The sequence below is a fragment of the Peromyscus leucopus genome, chromosome 8b (assembly GCF_004664715.2).
Source record: "Peromyscus leucopus breed LL Stock chromosome 8b, UCI_PerLeu_2.1, whole genome shotgun sequence".
Classification (NCBI taxonomy): domain Eukaryota; kingdom Metazoa; phylum Chordata; class Mammalia; order Rodentia; family Cricetidae; genus Peromyscus; species Peromyscus leucopus.
Genome location: NC_051086.1, coordinates 29,106,377 through 29,127,330, shown reverse-complemented (window position 1 = coordinate 29,127,330; position 20,954 = coordinate 29,106,377).

Below are 20,954 nucleotides of genomic sequence, written 5' to 3'. Positions count from 1 at the left end.
TCAGGTTGTCTGGCCATCCCATCATGAGAGTAGGTCAGTTCCTGCCGTCTCTCGACCATTGCCAGCAGTCTTTTGCGGGGGTATCTTTGTGGATCTCCGTGGGCCTCCCTAGCTCTCTGCTTCCTCCCCTTCTCATGTGGTCTTCATTTACCATGGTCTCCTATTCCTTGTTCTCCCTCTCTTTTCTTGATCCAGCTAGGATCTCCCACTCTCTTTCCCTTGACCGTCGCCCTTCATTGTTCCCACTCATGACCAGGCTGTTCATGTAGATCTCGTCCATTTCTCTGTGTCTTTTTTTGGGGTCTCGTTTTCCAGGTAGCCTCACTGGTGATGTGAGTAGCAGTCCAGTCATCCTTGTTCCACATCTCTTCCATTTCTTTAAGGGAGTTTTTTTATTTCCTCTTTAATGGAGTTTTTCATTTCCTCTTTAATGGAAGTTTTTATTTCCTCTTTAAGGGAATGTTTTATTTCTTCTTTAAAGGCCTCTATCATCTTCTTAAAGTCATTTTTAGGGTTGATTTCTTCTGTTTCTTCTGTCTTGGTATGTTCAGGTCTTGCAGGTGTAGAATCACTACGTTCTGATGTTGACATATAGGTCTTTATGTTGTTGCCTGTATTTTTACACTGGAGTCTACTCATCTCTCTCTTCCTCTGCTCGGTGCAGGTGGTGTCTGTGTCTGAGAGTGCCTCTCTTGTTCTAATTTTTAGTCTTGGTTCAGTAGGAGTTCTTGGTTAAATTGGTGCTATTGTGCTGTTTCTTCAGGGGCAGCTGATCTCAGTTGGTGAAATATATACTTACGATTCTGGTGATCTGGTTTGGTGGCTGAGCAGTGCCTTCTTCTGTGTTCCCAGGTCACGCTTTGTTCATTCGTCAACTCCTCAGCTGATCTTGTTTCTTCAGACTTCAAACTGTAGGGATCTGAATCATCTCCCGGATGGATTTCAGCTGAGTAGGGTAGTCTCACCAACACCTCCAAGTTGTTGGGTTTTGCAGGATCAGCAGCTGGGCCCTGGGTTGTCCTCAGACGGAGTGTTCAGATTCATTCTGGTTCAGTCCCACGGAGATAGCTTCTTCCCCGGGTGTTGGGTTTAGAGGCATTCCTGTTCCAAGCTGCATCTGCTTGTCTCCCTCGCTGGGCCTGTCTACCTCTGTGGGCCGCCTCCAGGCCTGTATGTCTCTGCTGGCTGCCGCCATGGGCCTACCTACCTCTGCTTGTCACTGCTGCCAGGCCTGTCTACCTCTGCGGACCGCCACCGGGCCTGTATGTCTCTGCCGGCTGACGCCGGGCCTGTATGTCCCTGTCGGCCGCTGCCACCTGGCCCGTCTACCTCTGCGGCTGCTGCCATGGGCCTCCCTAAATCCTTTTTTAAACCTTTACTATTGACACAATGTTTTTTATGAAATTCTGATGCCTCCAGCACATATCCTATCAATAATTTATCAATCTCATCATTACCTTGTGCTAGAGGGCCTTGCAGACCTGTATGGGATTGGATGTGAGTTAAATATAAGGGATGCTTCCTATTCTTGATTATATCTTGTAACTGAATAAATAGTGTAGTTAATTCTGATTCATCAGGGATAAATTCTGCAGTCTCAATATGTAAAACCACTCTTTCAGCATACTGAAAGTCAGTAACTATCTTGAGAGGTCCTGAAAAATCCATTAATGCCAACAGAATAGTATATAATTCCCATTTTTGAACTGAATTATAAGGACTTTGAACCACTTTACTTAATATTTGTGACTTGCAACCTGCCTTTCCTTGTTCGTTTGCATCTGTATAAAATGTATGAGCTCTAGATATGGGTATTTCCCATACAATTCGAGGCAAAATCCAATCAGCTCTCTTTATAACATCAATTTTATCACTTTTGGGATATTTGCTATTAATCTCTCTCAAAAAATTACTGCAAGCTCTTTACCAAGGTTCACTTTCTGCTCATAATTTGTCAATGTCCTCCTTAGTGAAAGGTATAACAATTTCTGCTGGGTCTATTCCTGCTAATTGATGAAGTCTAATTTTTTTCTTTAAAAAATCAAGTCAGGCCGGGCGGTGGTGGCGCACGCCTTTAATCCCAGCACTCGGGAGGCAGAGCCAGGCGGATCTCTGTGAGTTCGAGGCCAGCCTGGGCTACCAAGTGAGCTCCAGGAAAGGCGCAAAGCTACACAGAGAAACCCTGTTTCGAAAAACCAAAAAAAAAAAAAAAAAAAAAATCAAGTCAGAGATCTTTTCCACATAAGTTTTTATTTTTTTACTCTGTTTACTTGGTAGAAATATCCATTCCAACATAATATCTTCCATATGCATTAAAATGCCTGTAGGAGAATGCCTAGAGGGTAAAATAACCAAAATGCAATTGAGCTTTGGATCCACATGATCCACACGTGCATACTGTACTTTCTTTTCCACCAAGGCCAATTCTTTCTCAGCTTCAGGTGATAATTCTCTTGGACTATTTAAGTCCTTGTCACCTTCTAAGGTTTTGAACAAATTACTCAGTTCATCATTTTTTTACCCCAACAACAATTTGTAGATGGGAAATGTCTCTAAATAGCCTTTGAAAGTCATTAAGAGTCTAATCGATCTCTCCTAATTTGCACCTTTTGGGGTCTAATGTTTTGAAGACCTATTTTATATCCTAAATAATTAATAGAATCTCCTCTTTATATCTTTTCAGGAGCAATTTGAAATCCCCAGCAAGGCAATTTTTTTTTACTTCTTCAAATATTCTTTCTAAAGTATCTGCATTTGAGTCAGCTAGTAAAATATCATCCATATAATGATAAATTACAGATTTAGGAAATTGTTTACATATTACTTCCAATGGCTGTTGTACAAAATAGAGGCACAAGGTTAAGGTACTCAACATTGCCTGTGGGAGAACCCTCCATTGATATCTCTTATCCCGTTGAGAATTATTATAAGTAGGCACCGTGAAGGCAATTCTTTCTCTGTATTTTTCTTGTAAGGGTATTTAAAAGAACGTCTTTTAAATCAATAACTATAAGAGGCCATCCTTTAGGTAACAGAGTAGGCAAAGGTATTCCAGATTGTAGAGAGCCCATCGGCTGAATTACTTTGTTAATTGCTCTAAGGTCTGTTACCATTCTCCATTTACCAGATTTCTTTTTAATAACAAATACAGGAGAATTCCAAGGGCTGGTTGATTCTTCAATATGCTGAGCATTTAACTGCTTTTGTACCAGCTTTTCTAAAGCCTGAAGTTTCTCTGTTGCTAAAGGCCTTTGCTGAACCCATACAGGCTTGTCTGTTAACCATTTTAAAGGTAGATCTGTTTGTGTCTTTGGAAGATCATCAGTTGTTGTGCCCTGTTCTTGTACAATCTGGATGGGTGCTGACCACTCTTTAGAATAGTACCTTCTGATATTTCTCTCAGAAACGTGTTAGTTTATGATTTGTTTCTGAGATTGGAGGAATGTTAATCTGAGTATTCCATTGTTGTAATAGATCATAAGATCATAGCTATGTTAGCCACATGTGCTTTTAATTTTCCTCTCTGTCCTTCTGTACCTATACATTTGAGCCATCTTGCACTCTGTTTCACTTGAGATAATGTTCCAATCCCTAACAGCTGAACATTTGCCTCATGAAGAGGCCAATTTGGATGCCAAAATTCTGGTGCAATTATTGTCACATCTGCACCTATGTCTATAAAACCTTCCAAGAGAACGTCATTTATTCGTATTTTTAATTTTGGTCTTTGTTCATTTATAGAAGTTTGCCAAAAATTCACTTTATGATTTCTTCTGAACTTTCTGTTTTCTCTCCTACAGCTGTTCTATCACCCTGAGCAGTCTGGTTTATTCCAATATGCATTTGGTTGCTTAATTGCTCTGAGAAGGGATTTCTTCTATGATGGCAGGAAAGGTCTGAATTGAATTTGCTGTGGGGGCCTGCATGAAACCCCTCTGGGAGTTTTCTGAGGACAGAGGCAAAGGATTACCTTGTCTGTCCCTTGTTGATCTACATTCTTTGGTCCAATGTTTACCCTTACCACACCTTCTGCATAATCCACAAGGGAAGGGCATTCTGTTGCTGTTGTTCCTTGAATCAACATTCTTTCTAGGAATGCCCTATTTACATGCCCTTTTCTGCTGTGGGATGTTCTGTATGTCCTGTGGGAGCCCTTCTTGGGTTCTTTGTGGCGTTACCCAGCAGGTCCGCATAGAGGATGATTAGGACCATGGGCCTGAGTGCAGGTGTCTGAGATGGTCTGCACTTGGCTGTGCTGGGGGATGGTCTGTATGTCAAGTTGTTCTGATTGATCAATAAATAAAACCTGATCGGCTGTGGCTAGGCAGGAAGGATAGGCGGGACTAACAGAGAAGAGAAATAAAAGGACAGGAAGGCAGAAGGACTGCCTGCCAGATGCCGCCAGCCACTGCCAGGACAAGCAGCATGTGAAGATGCCGGTAAGCCACCAGCCACGTGGCAAGGTATAGATGTATGGAAATGGATTAATTTAAGCTGTAAGAACAGTTAGTAAGAAGCCTGCCACAGCCATACCGTTTGTAAGCAATATAAGTCTCTGTGTTTACTTGGTTGGGTCTGAGCGGCTGTGGGACTGGCGGGTGACAGAGATTTGTCCTGACTGTGGGCAAGGCAGGAAGACTCTGGCAACACTTTTCAAATGAACTTGTTTGCCACACCCAAAACATCTGACATTATTTTTCCCCAGAGCTTTTGAAATCACTTCTCCTATCCACATCTCATCATGGTGTGAGACTCAATATTAATTGCATCCCTGATCCAGTCCTCCAAGGGTGCTGAACTTGCCTTTAACAGCCTGATTATTCTTTTGCATGCTGCATTCACGTTCTCAAAAGCCAAAGATTCACTTATTATCTGACTAGCTTCTGAATTTGGTATCATTCTATTTACTGCTGAGGACAGCCTTTGTAAGAAATCTGTGAAGAATTCTCTGGGGCCCTGTATAACTTTTGTGAATGATTCAATATTTTTTCCCTCTTCCTCAATTTGTCCCATGCATTCATGGCTGCCATGAGGCATAGAATTAAGGTTTGGATATCATATAAACATTGTCTTTGTATTTCATCATATTGGCCTTCTCCAAGAAGCTCATCCTGGGAATTTTCCATATCTGTAGTCCTACATTGTTGTTCTATTATCTTAGCCTCCTCCTTAAACCAGATTTGACACTGTAATTGTGCTCTGGACTCCAGGACAGCTGTTACCAATTCTTTACAGCACTGAGGAATAATCCTATTACAAGTTGACCATGAGTTTAACATTTGCTTTACAAATGGAGAATGCATGCTATCTCATACTATAGCTTCCTTAAATCTTCTTAAATCTAACATTTCCACTGGAGTCCATTTAGCTTGTACACACCCTTGAGCAGGTAGTTCCTGTAAGGCTATTGGATATATTAAGTTTGATTGTTTAAAATCAGCTGTCTCTCTGTAACTGTATAATTCAATCCTGAAATAATTTCACCTTTAAATTCTTCTGTCTGGGTGTGAATTTCTCTATAATTCATTTTAACAGGTTTTTCTAAAGCTTTTATCTTGGCACTTAAAGTGACCAACCTTTCTAATACTAAAATAAGAAAAATTAAACAAATAATATTCATAATTTATGTTACATACATCCCATCAACATTATCCTCTCATTTAATTGTTCCATTTTCAGACTGCCTAATGTGTTATTAAACAAAGACCAATTTACTTCCATTGTAAAAATATTTCCCATTTTTTAATGTGGAAAAAAATCTTCTCTTTTAACTAGTTTCTCCCTTTAAGATATCTGATATGTTAGTTGACTTATCTAGTCTGCATAGAACAGTAGAAGTCTGAGGGAATTTCAAAGCAGCTACCTAGAGTGATGTCAGTCAGAAATGGGTAGAGAGAGAGAGAGAGAGAGAGAGAGAGAGAGAGAGAGAGAGAGAGCCTACTAAAAGCTAAAAGCTAAAGAAAGTCCAGCCACATGCTCTGGCCTGAGCCATACCAGGCCTGAGCCAGGGGTCTGTAAACCCACAAGCAGTCCAGCCACTTACAGCTCCAGCCCCTTGCAGCTCTGGCCGTGAGTTGGAGATCTGGCCATAAGTAGCTCCAGCTGTGTGTAGCCAGATTGCTTGTAGCTCTGGCTGAGCCAGGGGCCTGTAACTCCTGGCCTGTAAGGCCACCAATGGTTTGTTAATGAATTCTTGCCATGTGGGCACCAATTGTAGATTAATTTCTAACTGGTCTTGTTAAATAAAAAACACGAAGCCAAATATAGGGATGAAAGCCTTAGACACAAGGGAAATAGTGATAGCCAAAAGTACACTACTACCAAAAGTACACTACTTCCTGTCTACCACAACTTTATTTGCCCTCTCATTGGCTCTTAGCCCAGCTACCTCACTTCCTTGTCACTGCCTGTCTGTACAGACCTCCAGGTCTCTATGTTTGGTACTTGGATTAAAGGCATGTGTCAACACACTTGGCTGTTTCCTAGTGTGTTCTTGAACACACAGAGACCCTGCGTGCCACATGATCGGATTAAGGGTGTGTGCTACCACTGCCTGACTTTTGTGTTTATTTAAAAATGGCTGGTCTTTTCCCTCTTGATCTTTAAAGGCAAGCTTTATTTTTTAACATACAAATAAAAGATCACCTCATGGGTGTGCCAGGATACCTTTCCCTTCACAGCTATAGGTATACCCTGGCTTCTGACAGCCAGGATACCTTTCCCTTAAGAACCTCCCACCCTGCAGAGTAAAAAAAACTCAATCTCTGGACATGAAATCCCACAAATCCTCACCCTGGAAAGCTCCATTCTGAAAAGTTCCACCCCCTTCCCACAAAAATCTGTGTAAGTCTTGTATCCTATTCAGTTTGTTGCTGTTTCTTACCTAAGCAGAGACAGCCACCCTCCTGGTTTTTTCCCTCCCGATAAATCTCTTGTGTGAAGTTTGTTGTGGGTGACTTGTGGTATTCCCTGGCTCCCGAATACTTTCCATCTGAGCTGCAATGCTCACATCTGTGTTCTTGCTTTCCTGCAAAGGTACTCATTTTCTTGATGTTTAAAGGCCATTTTAAGGTTTTGTGGTTTGTTTTGTTTTGAGTACTGGGAACTGATCTCAGGGTGTTCCCCATGTAAGGCAAGCTCTTTACCACTAAGCTACATCCTTAGCTCTTCCATTTTCTTTATGTAAATAGGAATTTTTTCCTAAACACTGGGCTTTGGGGAAAGGGTTTGAGACAGTGTCACTATATAACCCGAGTTCAGAATCCTCCTGATTAATCCTGAGTGTTGATTGTTTGTTTGTTTGCTTTTTTATTTGAGACAATGGCAAGTGGAGTCTTCTGGCTCAGGCCTCTTCTGCAGACAAGGCTGGCTCTGAACTCCTGGTCCCTCTGTCCCCACCCCAACTGCTGGAATTAAGGTGCACACTACCAGGATCCACTGGAGCTGGAGGGTTTTTTTTTTTTTTTTTTGGTCCTGAGATTTGAGTCAAGAACCTTGCGCAAGCATATGCTCTCCCACCAAGATACACCCCAGTCAACAATGCAATTGTTTGTACATGCCTTTGAATTTTGTAAAACTTATTTGCATGCTTCATTATATGGCTGTAAGGATTATGTCCTTAATTACATCACCAGCCTGCGACAGCGCCCCAGCCTAAAAAGTAGGCATGCTCTCTCTGTGCTCTTTCTGTATAGCCTCTCCTTCCATATTCTCCCCCCTCCACAGGGTCCTTCTCTCTCTCTCTCTCTCTCTCTCTCTCTCTCTCTCTCTCTCTCTCTCTCTCCCTTTCTCTCCCAATAAAGCTCTAGAAAGGTAACCATGACTCGTGATTCTTCCGCCACCACAACATCTGGTGGCATGGCCACCGCGGGTGGCGGCCAGCCATGAGCGCCACCACTTAACCAACATCTGGTGCCATTCAGACTTGGATAGACCACCGAAGACCTGCGGTGACTGCTGGCTGCCACTTGCTGCCTCCTCCCCCATCCAGTGAGACCCCGAGACCGCGGGAGTCCACTGGACCCACACGCAGCTTCCACTACTGCTACCGCCATGATTCTTCACCACAGCGAGTCCGCTGCTCTCACGGTTGTGGTCTGAGCTATATTCTTTGCGAGGGACACCCCGGGGGTTGTCCTTGGGCTGTGCTGGCAATGGCACATTTTTGCTCCTGACGAGGAGGTCAATGCTGTCTCGGGTCCACCGTGGACCAACTGCAGTGCAGCCGCAGCCCTTCCCATTCCTTGACGAAGAGGATGGGAACTTGAGCTGATTCTTAGATCTCTCTCCACTCCTTGGGGACACCCAAGTTTGGAGTCAGATCCCGGTTTGTTATTTTAATTTTTTTATTTTTCTCTTGGCTACAGCCATGGGACGAAAGGGCTGATATATTTACCACTTACATTGGCACATAGGGGTGGGTACCAATAAATCTGGCCACATAACAGTGTCGCGGGAACTTCTGCCAGCGAACAGGCAAAAATAAAAGAGTTACTTTATCCCCAAGCTTTCTGCTAAAGCTCTAAACCCTTCTCCCTCTCCACTTCTGCGTCTGCCATGTGCAACCTTTTCTGTCTGACTTCTGCTGGCAGTGGGCGGGCTCAAATGGGTGGGCTTGGGGGGTTTCTACAACTCGCCCTAACTCACCTTAACTCCACCCACTCATTGTCAAACTGCCTTGGGAGACATAGACGGATCTGGAAGCTGCTAAGAGCCATTCAAATAAATTAACAGTAGTCAGGATGGCTCTTAAGCCAAAAATCATCTTATAGCCTCCTCAGACAAGTCTTCCAAAAGGATCGGTTTATAGTCCTAGGCTTTGCTAAAGACATGGCAGGGAACCCAGAACGCAGTAGGGAAATGATCCATTTCTGTTCTGGACACCAAAACCACTGACTCAGTCCTGGGAGTTTTGGGATGTCACCTCTCCTTTCTCTATTGTCGGGTACAGAGGACAGCCTTACCCACCTCACCAGATTTAATTGCACTTTCGGAGTTACTTAATGGAAAAAAATTTCAGCTAAGATAAGAGCTCATTGTCTCACTCCAGATCTACTGCCTTGTCCCTAATTCCACAACAATAAATTCTCATACACCACAAGCTTTTCTCTTCCCAGTTCCCTGTTCTAACTCACTGTTTAGCTAATGGTATAGGACCACAACAGAGCTGGAGTCCAGAGGTCATCAAGTAAGAAACTGTAACAGCTATTAACATACAAATAACATTTTAATACAAATAAAATATCACCATATTTCCCCTTTTCTATTTTAATAAAAAGAAAAAAGGAAAAAGCTTATAACTAACATAAGAAAAACTATATACAAAAGTACAATAACTATATACAATATATACAAGTAATAAATACCTAAACAATGCCTAGTTCATTTGTATTTGACAAATTCAGAGAAAATAATTCCATTATCTATCCTATTGTATCTAATTCACTTTTTATCCTAATTAATCTTCAACTATAACTAACTAATCTTCAACTCCCTCAGAGACCCAAGAAGGAAATAATATTAGCTAACAAAAATAAAAACAGGGTAGACAGGCCCGGCGGCGGAGACAAGCAGACGCAGGTAGGCCTGCGGCGGGGGCCCGTGGAGGCAGACGGGTAGGCCTGCGGCGGGGGCCCGTGGAGGCAGACGGGCCCAGCGGAGGCAGCCGACAGGGATATTCAGACCTGGCAGCAGCCGGCAGAGACATTCAGGCCCAGCGGCAGCCCACAGAGGTAGACGGGCCCAGCGGTGGCCCGCTGAGGTAAACGGGCCCGGCGGCAGCAGCCGAAAGGGACTTTCAGGCCCAGCAGCGGCCCACAGAGGTAGACAGGCCCGGCGGCAGAGACAAGCAGACGCAGGTAGGCCTGTGGCAGCGGCCCGTGGAGGTAGACGGGCCCAGCGGCGGCCCGCTGAGGTAAACGGGCCCGGCTGCAGCGGCCGACAGGGACATTCAGTCCCGGCTGCAGCCGGCAGAGACATTCAGGCCCGGTGGCGGCCCCCAGAGGCAGACAGACCCAGCGGCAGATGACAGGGACATACAGGCCCGGCGGCGGACCGCAGAGGTAGACAGGCCCAGGGACGGAGACAAGCAGACGTAGTTTGGAACAGGGACGACCCTAACCCCAACATCTGGGGAGGAAGCTATCTCCGTGGGTCAGAACCAGAACGAATCTGAACACTCCGTCTAAGGACAACCCAGGGCCCAGCTGCTGATCCTGTGAAACCCAACAACTTGGAGGTGTTGGTGAGACTACCCTGCTCAGCTGAAACCCATCTGGGAGAGGATTCAGATGCCTACAGTTTAAAGTCTGAAGAAACAAGATCAGCTGAGGAGTTGACAAATGAACAAAGCGTGACCTGGGAACACAGAAGAAGGCGCTACCCAGACACCAAACCAGATCATCAGAATCATAAGTATATAATTCACCGATCGAAATCAGCTGCCCCTGAAGAAACAGCCCAATAGCACCAATTTAACCAAGAACCACTACTAAACCAAGACTAAAAATTAGAACAAGAGAGGCACTCTCAGACACAGACACCACCTGCACCTCACAGAGGAAGAGATGAGTAGACGTCAGTGCAAAAATACAGGCAACAACATAAAGACCTATATGGCAACATCAGAACCTAGTGATTCTACACCTGCAAGACCTAAACATACCATGACAGAAGAAACAGAAGAAATCAACCCTAAAAATGACATTAAGAAGATGATAGAGGCCCTTAAAGAAGAAATAAAACATTCCCTCAATGAGGAAATAAAAACTTTCCTTAAAGAGGAATTGAAAAACTACCTTAAAGAGGAAATAAAAACTTTCCTTAAAGAGGAAATAAAAAACTCCCTTAAAGAGGAAATAAAAACTTCCCTTAAAGAGGAAATGAAAAACTCCATTAAAGAGGAAATAAAAAACTCCCTTAAAGAAATGGAAGAAAAAACAAACAAAAAATTGGAAGAAATCAAATCAAGCCAAGAAAAAGCAATTAAACAGATGAAAGAAACATTCCAAGATCTGAAAAATGAATTTGAGACAATAAAGAAAACACATGCTGAGGGAATGCTGGAAATAGAAATCCTGACAAAACGAACAGGAACTACAGAAAAAAGCATAACGAACCGATTGCAAGAGATGGAACAGAGAATCTCTGACACTGAAGACACAATAGAGAAAATAGATTCGTCAGTCAAAGAAAACAATAAAGACAAAAAAGTCCTAACACAAAACGTCCAGGAAATTTGGGACACCATGAAAAGACCAAACCTAAGAATAATAGGGATAGAAGAAGGAGAAGAATACCAACTCAAAGGCACAGAAAATATATTCAACAAAATCATAGAAGAAAACTTTCCTAACCTAAAGAAAGAAATACCTATGAAGATACAAGAAGCTTACAGAACACCGAATAGGCTGGATCCAAAAAAAAAGTCCCCTCGCCACATAATAATCAAAACACTAAACACACAGAATAAAGAAAAAATATTAAGAGCTGCAAAGGAAAAGGACCAAGTAACATATAAAGGCAAACCCATCAGAATAACACCAGACTACTCAATAGAGACTATGAAAGCTAGAAGATCATGGACAAACCTCATGCAGACACTAAGAGACCACAGATGCCAACCCAGAATATTATACCCAGCAAAACTCTCAATCACCATAGGCGGAGTAAACAAAATATTCCAGGATAAAACCAGATTTAATCAATACCTGTCCACAAACCCAGCCCTACAGAAAGCACTAGAAGGGAAAATTCAACCCAAAGAAGCTAAACACATCCATGAAAAATCAAGCAATAGATAATCCTACACCAACATACACCAAAGAAGGACAACACAACCAAAAAAATAACAGGAATTAACAATCACTGGTCATTAATATCCATCAATATCAATGGTCTCAACTCACCTATAAAAAGACACAGGCTAACAGAATGGATAAGAAAACAGGACCCATCCATATGCTGCATACAAGAAACACACCTTAACTCCAAAGACAGACACTACCTCCGAGTAAAGGGCTGGGAAAAGGTTTTCCAAGCAAATGGACCTAAGAAACAAGCTGGTGTAGCTATCCTAATATCTAATAAAATAGACTTCAAACTAAAATCAATCAAAAGAGACCAGGATGGACATTACATATTCATCACGGGAAAAATCCACCAAGATGAAGTCTCGATTCTAAACATTTATGCTCCAAATACAAAAGCACCCACATTCATAAAAGAAACACTACAAAAGTATAAAACGCACATCAAACCCCACACATTAGTAGTGGGAGATTTTAACACACCACTCTCACCAAAAGATAGATCTACCAGACTGAAACTTAACAAAGAAATAAAGGACCTAACAGATGTTATGACTCAAATGGACCTAATAGATATCTACAGAATATTCCATCCTAACACAAAAGAATATACCTTCTTCTCAGCACCCCATGGAACCTTCTCAAAGATTGACCACATGCTTGGACACAAAACAAATCTCAACAGATACAAAAAAATTGGAATAACCTCCTGTATCTTATCAGACCACCATGCCTTAAAGTTAGAACTCAATAACAACAAAAATTATAGAAAACCCACAAACTCATGGAAACTGAATAATGCCCACCTGAAACATCAATGGGTCAAGGAAGAAATAAAGATGGAAATTAAAGAGTTCCTAGAATTCAATGAAAATGAAAGTACAACATACCCAAACTTATGGGACACTATGAAAGCAGTGCTAAGAGGAAAATTCATAGCTCTAAATGCACACATAAAGAAGATGGAGCAATCCCATACCAATGAATTAACAGCACAACTGAAAGCTCTAGAACAAAAAGAAACAAACTCACCCAGGAGAAATAGACGCCAGGAAATAATCAAATTGAGGGCTGAAATCAACGAAATAGAAAACAAGAGAACAATACAAAAAATCAATGAAACAAAGAGTTGGTTCTTTGCAAAAATCAACAAGATAGACAAACCACTAGCCAAATTAACCAAAAGGCAAAGAGAGAGCACCCAAATTCACAAAATCAGAAATGAAAAGGGAGACATAACAACAGACAATGAGGAAATCCAGAGAATCATCAGATCATACTTCAAAAACCTGTACTCCACAAAAATGGAAAACCAGGAAGAAATGGACAATTTTCTGGATAAATACCAAACACCAAAATTAAATCAAGACCAGATAAACCATTTAAATAGACCAATAACCCCTAAAGAAATAGAAACAGTCATCAAAAGTCTCCCAACTAAAAAAAGCCCAGGACCAGATGGTTTCAGTGCAGAATTCTACCAGACTTTCAAAGAAGAACTAATACCAATCCTCTTCAAAGTGTTCCACACAATAGAAACAGAAGGAACACTACCAAACTCTTTTTATGAGGCTACAATTACCCTGATACCCAAACCACACAAAGATGCAACAAAGAAAGAGAACTACAGACCAATCTCCCTCATGAACATTGATGCAAAAATACTCAACAAAATATTGGCAAACCGAATCCAAGAATACATCAAAACAATCATCCATCACGACCAAGTAGGATTCATCCCAGGGATGCAAGGATGGTTCAACATACGGAAATCAGTCAATGTAATACACCATATAAACAAACTGAAAGAAAAAACCCACATGATCATCTCCTTAGATGCTGAAAAAGCCTTTGACAAAATGCAACACCCCTTCATGATAAAGGTCTTAGAAAGAATAGGAATACAAGGAACATTTCTAAACATAATAAAAGCAATTTATAGCAAGCCAACAGCAAACATCAAATTAAATGGAGAGAAACTCAAAGCGATACCACTAAATTCAGGAACAAGACAAGGCTGTCCACTCTCCCCATATTTATTCAATATAGTACTAGAAGTTCTAGTGTGAGCAATAAGACAACAAAAGGAGATCAAAGGGATACAAATTGGAAAGGAAGAAGTCAAACTTTCACTATTTGCAGATGATATGATAGTATACATAAGTGACCCCAAAAACTCTACCAGGGAACTTCTACAGCTGATAAACTCCTTCAGTAAAGTGGCAGGATACAAGATCAACTGAAAAAAATCAGTAGCCCTCCTATACACAAATGATAAAAGGGCTGAGAAAGAAGTCAGAGAAACATCACCCTTTACAATAGCCACAAATAATATAAAATACCTTGGGATAACACTAACTAAACAAGTGAAAGACCTTTTTGATAAGAACTTTAAATCTCTAAAGAAAGAAATTGAAGAAGATATCAGAAAATGGAAAGATCTCCCATGCTCATGGATAGGTAGGATTAACATAGTAAAAATGGCAATCTTACCAAAAGCAATCTACAGATTTAATGCAATCCCCATCAAAATCCCAACACAATTCTTCACAGACTTGGAAAGAAAAATACTCAACTTTATATGGAAAAACAAAAGACCCAGGATAGCTAAAAGAATCCTATACGGTAAAGCAACCCTTGGAGGCATCACCATCCCGGACCTCAAACTCTACTATAGAGCTATAGTAATAAAAACAGCTTGGTACTGGTATAAAAACCGACATACGGACCAATGGAATCGAATTGAAGACCCTGACATTAATCCATGCACATATGAACACCTGGTTTTTGACAAAGGAGCCAAAACTATACAATGGAACAAAGAAAGTATCTTCAACAAATGGTGCTGGCATAACTGGATGTCAATATGTAAAAGATTACAAATAGATCCATATCTGTCACCATGCACAAAACTCAAGTCCAAGTGGATCAAAGACCAAACATAAATCCAGTTACACTAAACTTAATAGAAAAGAAAATAGGAAGCACTCTTGAACGCATTGGCACCGGAGACCATTTCCTAAATAAAACACCGACAGCACAGACCCTGAGTACAACAATTAATAAATGGGACCTCTCAAAACTGAGAAGCTTTTGCAGGGCAAAAGACACAGTCAATAAGACAAGAAGACAGCCAACAGATTAGGAAAAGATCTTCACCAACCCCACATCTGACAGAGGATTGATCTCCACAATATATAAAGAACTCAAGAAACTAGACATCAAAGCACTGAACAGTCCAATTAAAAAATGGGCTAAAGAGCTAAACAGAGAATTCACAAAACAAGAACTACAAATGGCTGAAAGACATTTAAAGAAATGCTCAACATCTTTAATCATCAGAGAAATGCAAATCAAAACAACTCTGAGATACCACCTTACACCTGTTAGAATGGCTAAGATCAAAGACACCAATGACAACCAATGTTGGAGAGGATGTGGAGCAAAGGGAACACTCCTCCACTGTTGGTGGGAATGTAAACTTGTAAAACCACTGTGGAAATCAGTCTGGCGGTTTCTCAGAAAATTAGGAATCGAACTACCTCAAGACCCAGCCATCCCACTCTTGGGCATATACCCAAAGAATGCTGATTCATACCATAAAGATACATGCTCAGCTATGTTCATAGCAGCACTATTTGTAATAGCCAGAACCTGGAAACAACCTAGATGCCCATCAACGGAAGAATGGATGAAAAAAATGTGGTACATATACACAATGGAGTACTACTCAGCAGAGAAAAACAATGAAAGCATGAAATTTGCAGGCAAATGGATGGAACTAGAAAAAATCATCCTGAGTGAGGTAACCCAAACCCAGAAAGACAGTTATGGTATGTACTCACTCATTGGTGGATTCTAGATATAAAATGAACAATCAGACCACAACCCATAGAACCATAGAGGCTATATATATAGCATGGAGGTCCCTAGGACGACTGTGGCTTATAATAAATTTCAGTTTTACTCAATTATTGAAAAAAAATAGCCAAATGAATGGAAACACATGAACTATGAACCAAAGGCTGAGGGGCTCCCAGCTGGATCAGGCCCTCTGAATAGGTGAGACAGTTGATTGGCTTGATCAGTTTGGGAGGCATCTAGGCAGTGGGACCAAGTCCTGTGCTCATTTCATGAGTTGGCTGTTTGAAACCAGGAACTTATGCAGGGACACTTGGCATAGTCTGGGAGGAAGGGACTGGACCTCCCTGGACTGAGTCTACCAAGTTGATCACAGTCCTCGGGGAGGACTTGTCCTGGAGGAGGTGGGAATGGAGGGTGGGCTGGGGGTAAGGGGAGGGTGTGGGAGGGGGAGAATAGGGGAACCCATGGCTGATATGTAGAACTGAATGGTATTGTAAAATAAAAAAATATATATCACAAAAAAAAATAAAAATAAAAAAATAAAAAATAAATAAAAAAATAAAAACAGGAAGTACATGCAAGCAACTTCCAAAAAATTGTGAGTTGACAGAAACAGCCAGCTGCTTGGACAGTCATCTGAGGTTTCTCCGCAGTGTTGGGGCATCATCTTCAGCCTATAGGCTTAGCGTATCTGATAGACTCATTTGTGAACTAGGATGTACACAAGGTCAATAGTTCAACCTCACATTGGGTGAGAGCAGTCCATGTACCAGAAACACCTGAATTCCACTAGTGTCATGTCATGATTCAGGATTTCAAATTCTGGAAATTGTTGATGTTTTTATTAATTCAGCTGTCCATTCTTCTTGGCTATGTGTGTATGTGGCTTCATCTCAGCATCCTGTTCTTCTCTACATCCCACTATTAAATGCCATTCTACTATTGAGAGGCGTGAGCTTAATTACTCTTCAAGAATAACTTTTCAAACTTTTCAGCTGCTGTCCCATTGCACACCAGAAGCCATCGGCCCACTGCCTATTAAGCTGCCTTCGAAGAAAAGGGCACTGTACCTTTTCCGGATTGTGAAAGCCACTTCAGGGATGGTGCCATATTGTCCTGGCCTCAAAAGATGCCTTTTGATAAAGGCTCAGTCGGTAGAGCATGAGACTCTTAAATCTCAGGATTCTTTTCTCTCTAAGCTTTTTTCTATGTCACCAGCATCTTGTCAGACAGAAGGTTCCCAGCCACAGCCAAGAGGGATGCATGTCTCCAGAGCAAACGGATGACAGACAGTACCCCACAATGCCTGTCTACCTGGGAAGACTCCCCCAAGAGCCAACCGATGTCCAACAGTCAGCTGGAAACAGCTTTTGAGAGAAACGACGCCCCTATTCCCATCCACCTGCTTTTTTTTTTTTTAATAATAAGTGAAAGTCTGGGATGAAAGGATTATGCCCTTAATTATGTCATCAGCCTGTGACGGCGTCCCAGCCTAAAAAGCAGGCATGTTCTCTCTTCACTCTTTCCCTATTGCCTCTCCTTCCATATTCTCCCCCTCCACATGGTCTCTCTCTCTCTCTCTCTCTCTCTCTCTCTCTCTCTCTCTCTCTCTCTCTCTCTCTCTCTCCCAATAAAGCTCTAGAAAGGTAACCATGGCTCGTGATTCTTCCACCACTGCAACATTCGTTGGCATGGCTTCCTCCCGCGACGGCCAGCCACAAGCGCCACCACTTAACCAACAATGGCTACTTACTTTCAACATGTATTTCTATAATTTATATCATATAATATAAAATTGTAGTTTCTCTGTCATATTACACCCCATTATTTGAATACATGAAAAAATTTTCCAGGGATAGATGTCTCAGGAGTTTAGAGTACTGGCTACTCTTGCAGAGGATGTAGGTTCAATTCCCAGCACCCCCCATCAGCTCACAATAGTCTATATAACTCCAGTTTGGGGAATGTACATGGTTCACAAGATGTACATACACTCATATATACACACACACACAGACCAAATAAATATTTTTAAAAAGTTTTCCCAAGTGGCTGTGCAAATCTACACACTGTGCAATATACTTTCCTTAAGCCCAGTATAATTGGTTATTTTCCCAAGGCACAGTTAAGACTATGTTAACAAACAGGCTGTGGTAGGGCATGCACACCTTTAGTATCAGCACCTGGGAGGCAGAGGCAGGCAGATCACTGTGAGTTCATAGCCAGCCTGTTAGTAAGTTGATGGCGGAATGTCTTTTATATGCTGTGAAAATACGTTGCTCTGATTGGTTGATAAATAAAGTCATTTGGCCTATAGCAAGGCAGCTTAGAGGCAGGTGGAAAATCCAAACAGATAGACAGGAAGAGAAGGGAAAGAAAAAAGCAGACACCAGACACCACCAAAGGAACAACATGTCAGCAGACTGGTAAGCCACACCCATGTGGCAACTTATAGGTTAATAGAAACAGGTTAATTTAAGATATAAGAGTTAGCTAGCAAGAAGCTTGAGCCATAGACCTTGGCCATGCAATTTGTAATTGATATAAACCTCTGTGTGTTTACTTGGGTCTGAGTGGTTGCAGGACCAGGTGGGACAAAGGAATTTTATAAATGGTTGTGGGACCTTGGTGCTGGGCAAGACCAGGAAAACTTCTAGCTACAGTAAGTTCCAGACCAGCCAAGGACTTGCATACTGTTTGTTTTTGTTCTTTGTTTTTTTTTTGAAATTGCTATGTAGTTCTGGAGTGAGACTCTGTCTTCAAATAAACCAACAAGTGGGCTATGCTCCCATGTCAGGCATGGTAGCTCAGACTATGAGCCCAGCACTTGGAAAGCTAAGGCAGGAAGACTAATCAGAGTCCAATGCCAACCCAGGCTACATGCTGAGTTCCAGGATAGCCTGTCTCACATTATCAAACCAAGCTAAAAAAAACAAAAACAAAAATAAAAACAAACAACCCTAGGCTACTAAACTTGAGTTTAGTTTGGCTGGTGGCCTATTATTAGCTAGCACTTACATTTAAATTAACCCATTTCTATTAATCTATATATTGCCATGTGGCTCGTGGCTTATTGGTTATTTCACATCTTGCTTCTTGGTTGGCTCACAGCATCTGCCCTGACTCAGCCCTTCTTCATCTCTGTTTTTAGTTTGAATGTACTGTCTAACCTTATTATGCCTCACCATTTACCAAAAAGCTTTATTTATCAACCAATGAGAGCAACACAAATTCATAGCATACAAAAAGACATCCCACAGCACATTAGTAAGGTACCTGTGAGGGCACAGCCTCCTTTTTACACCTTGTTTATTACAGTTGTTAATAGTTGTTCTGCAATTCTTCAGAGTGAAGTTTTCTCTACTCCATACACCCAGAAGACACATTAAATTTCTCTTTCAAAAGAGCAGTCTTCCCCAGAGGTGAATTTTACAGTTGTCCCTGGAGTGCTTCTGTTGACTAAGCCTCTTGGCTCACAAGTAGCAGAAACCAATGCCAACAGTCAAACAGGGAATTCTTCTAAAGATTCAAGGATATTATAAGGCACAAATACACATTACACATGCACACAAATACACACACACACACACTCACCCAAAAACAAAAAGATAAACAAAACAACAACAACAAACTCACAGATGGCTCAGCTGCTCAGAGTCTTGGTGGCTGACTCTTTCAGAGGAAGAGCATGGTGGCTCACAACTGCCTGTAACTCCAGTTCCAGTATGCTCCTACTCCCTCTTCTGGCCACAACTAGTACTGCACTCACATGGTACATATCCAGACACACATAAAACGAAAATAAATAAATAAATAAATAAATAAATAAATAAATAAACAAATGAACAAACAAATAAATAAAACCTTCTGGTTGGAGAGATGGCAGAGCAGTTAAATGCACATATGGCAGGGCTGGAGAGTTGACTCGGTGGTTAAGAGTACTTGCTTTTCTTGCAAAAGACCCAGGTTCAATTCCCAGCACTTACATGGAGACTCACCACTTCCCTCAGGCATCAAGCATGCATGTGGTACACAGACATGCATGCAGGCAAACCACTCATACACACAAAATAAACAAAAAAAAAAAGGAAGGAACAAAGCACATACGGCTCATGCAGGAAGATCAGAGTTCAGTCCCCAGCACCCACATCAGGTGGCTCACAAACACCTGTAACTTCATCTCCAGGATATCCAGTGCTACAGGGCTCCACATGCACAGCGCTCATGCACATACCCACACAAAGACAAACACATAATAGCAAATGCCTTTTAAAAACTGGGGCTGGAGAAATGGCTCAGCAGTTAAGAGCTCTGGATACTCTCCCATGAGACCCTGGTTCAATTTTCAAATTTCAATACAGCAGCAGATAACCCATTGTAACTCCAGATCCCAGGATCTGATGTCCTCTTCTGACCTCTAAAAGGCACCAGCCACACAAGTGGTAGACAGGCATACATATAAGTTTACACATATACATAAAAAAAATATTCTCATTAAACATTGGTCCAGTACCCTCCTATAATAATATTGGCTAGAGAGTTGGGTGTGTTCCTGCAGGTCTGTAGTTCAGATACTCAGGGGACTATAGGGTCACTTAAATATATGTCTGAAATCCATCATTTCAAAAAATTGAATTTAAAAATTTTTTTGATTTATTTATTGTATGTGTATGAGAAGACAAATTATGCAAGAAGTCAGGTGATCAGGCTTGACTTACAGGCCTCTACCTGATGAGCCATCTCCTGTTTATGAGGTTCAGGTATTGAACACTAGGTCTCTAGTCAATGGCACTCTTTGGGGAGGTTGCAGGAGCTTCAGCCTCGCTAGAGGAAGTATGTCACTAGGGAATGGCTTTGAGAACTCATAACCTTGCCCCTCTTCCAGTTTAACCTCTGCTTCACGTTTATGGTTGAAGATGTGATCTCTCGTGTTCTTGCTCTACTGCCTGCTTCCACAGTGGCCTCATCATCATGTACTCTAACCCTCTGAACTTGGAAGCCAAAATAAACTCTTTCTTCTATAGGTTTCTTTGTTCATGGTATCTTATTACAGCAACAGAAAAGTAACTAGTACAAGGCCTCATGTATCCCAGGCTGGCCCCAAACTCACTATGCAGACAGGGATACTTAATTATAGGTATAGTCAAATGAAAATTAGAAGATAGGAAAAAAATGGAACCTGGCTTAATCCATTTATGCTACTGTAACAAAATATATGAGATTGGATAATTTGAAAACAATATTTATTCATCAAAGTTTGGAGACTAAGAGGGCCAAGATCAA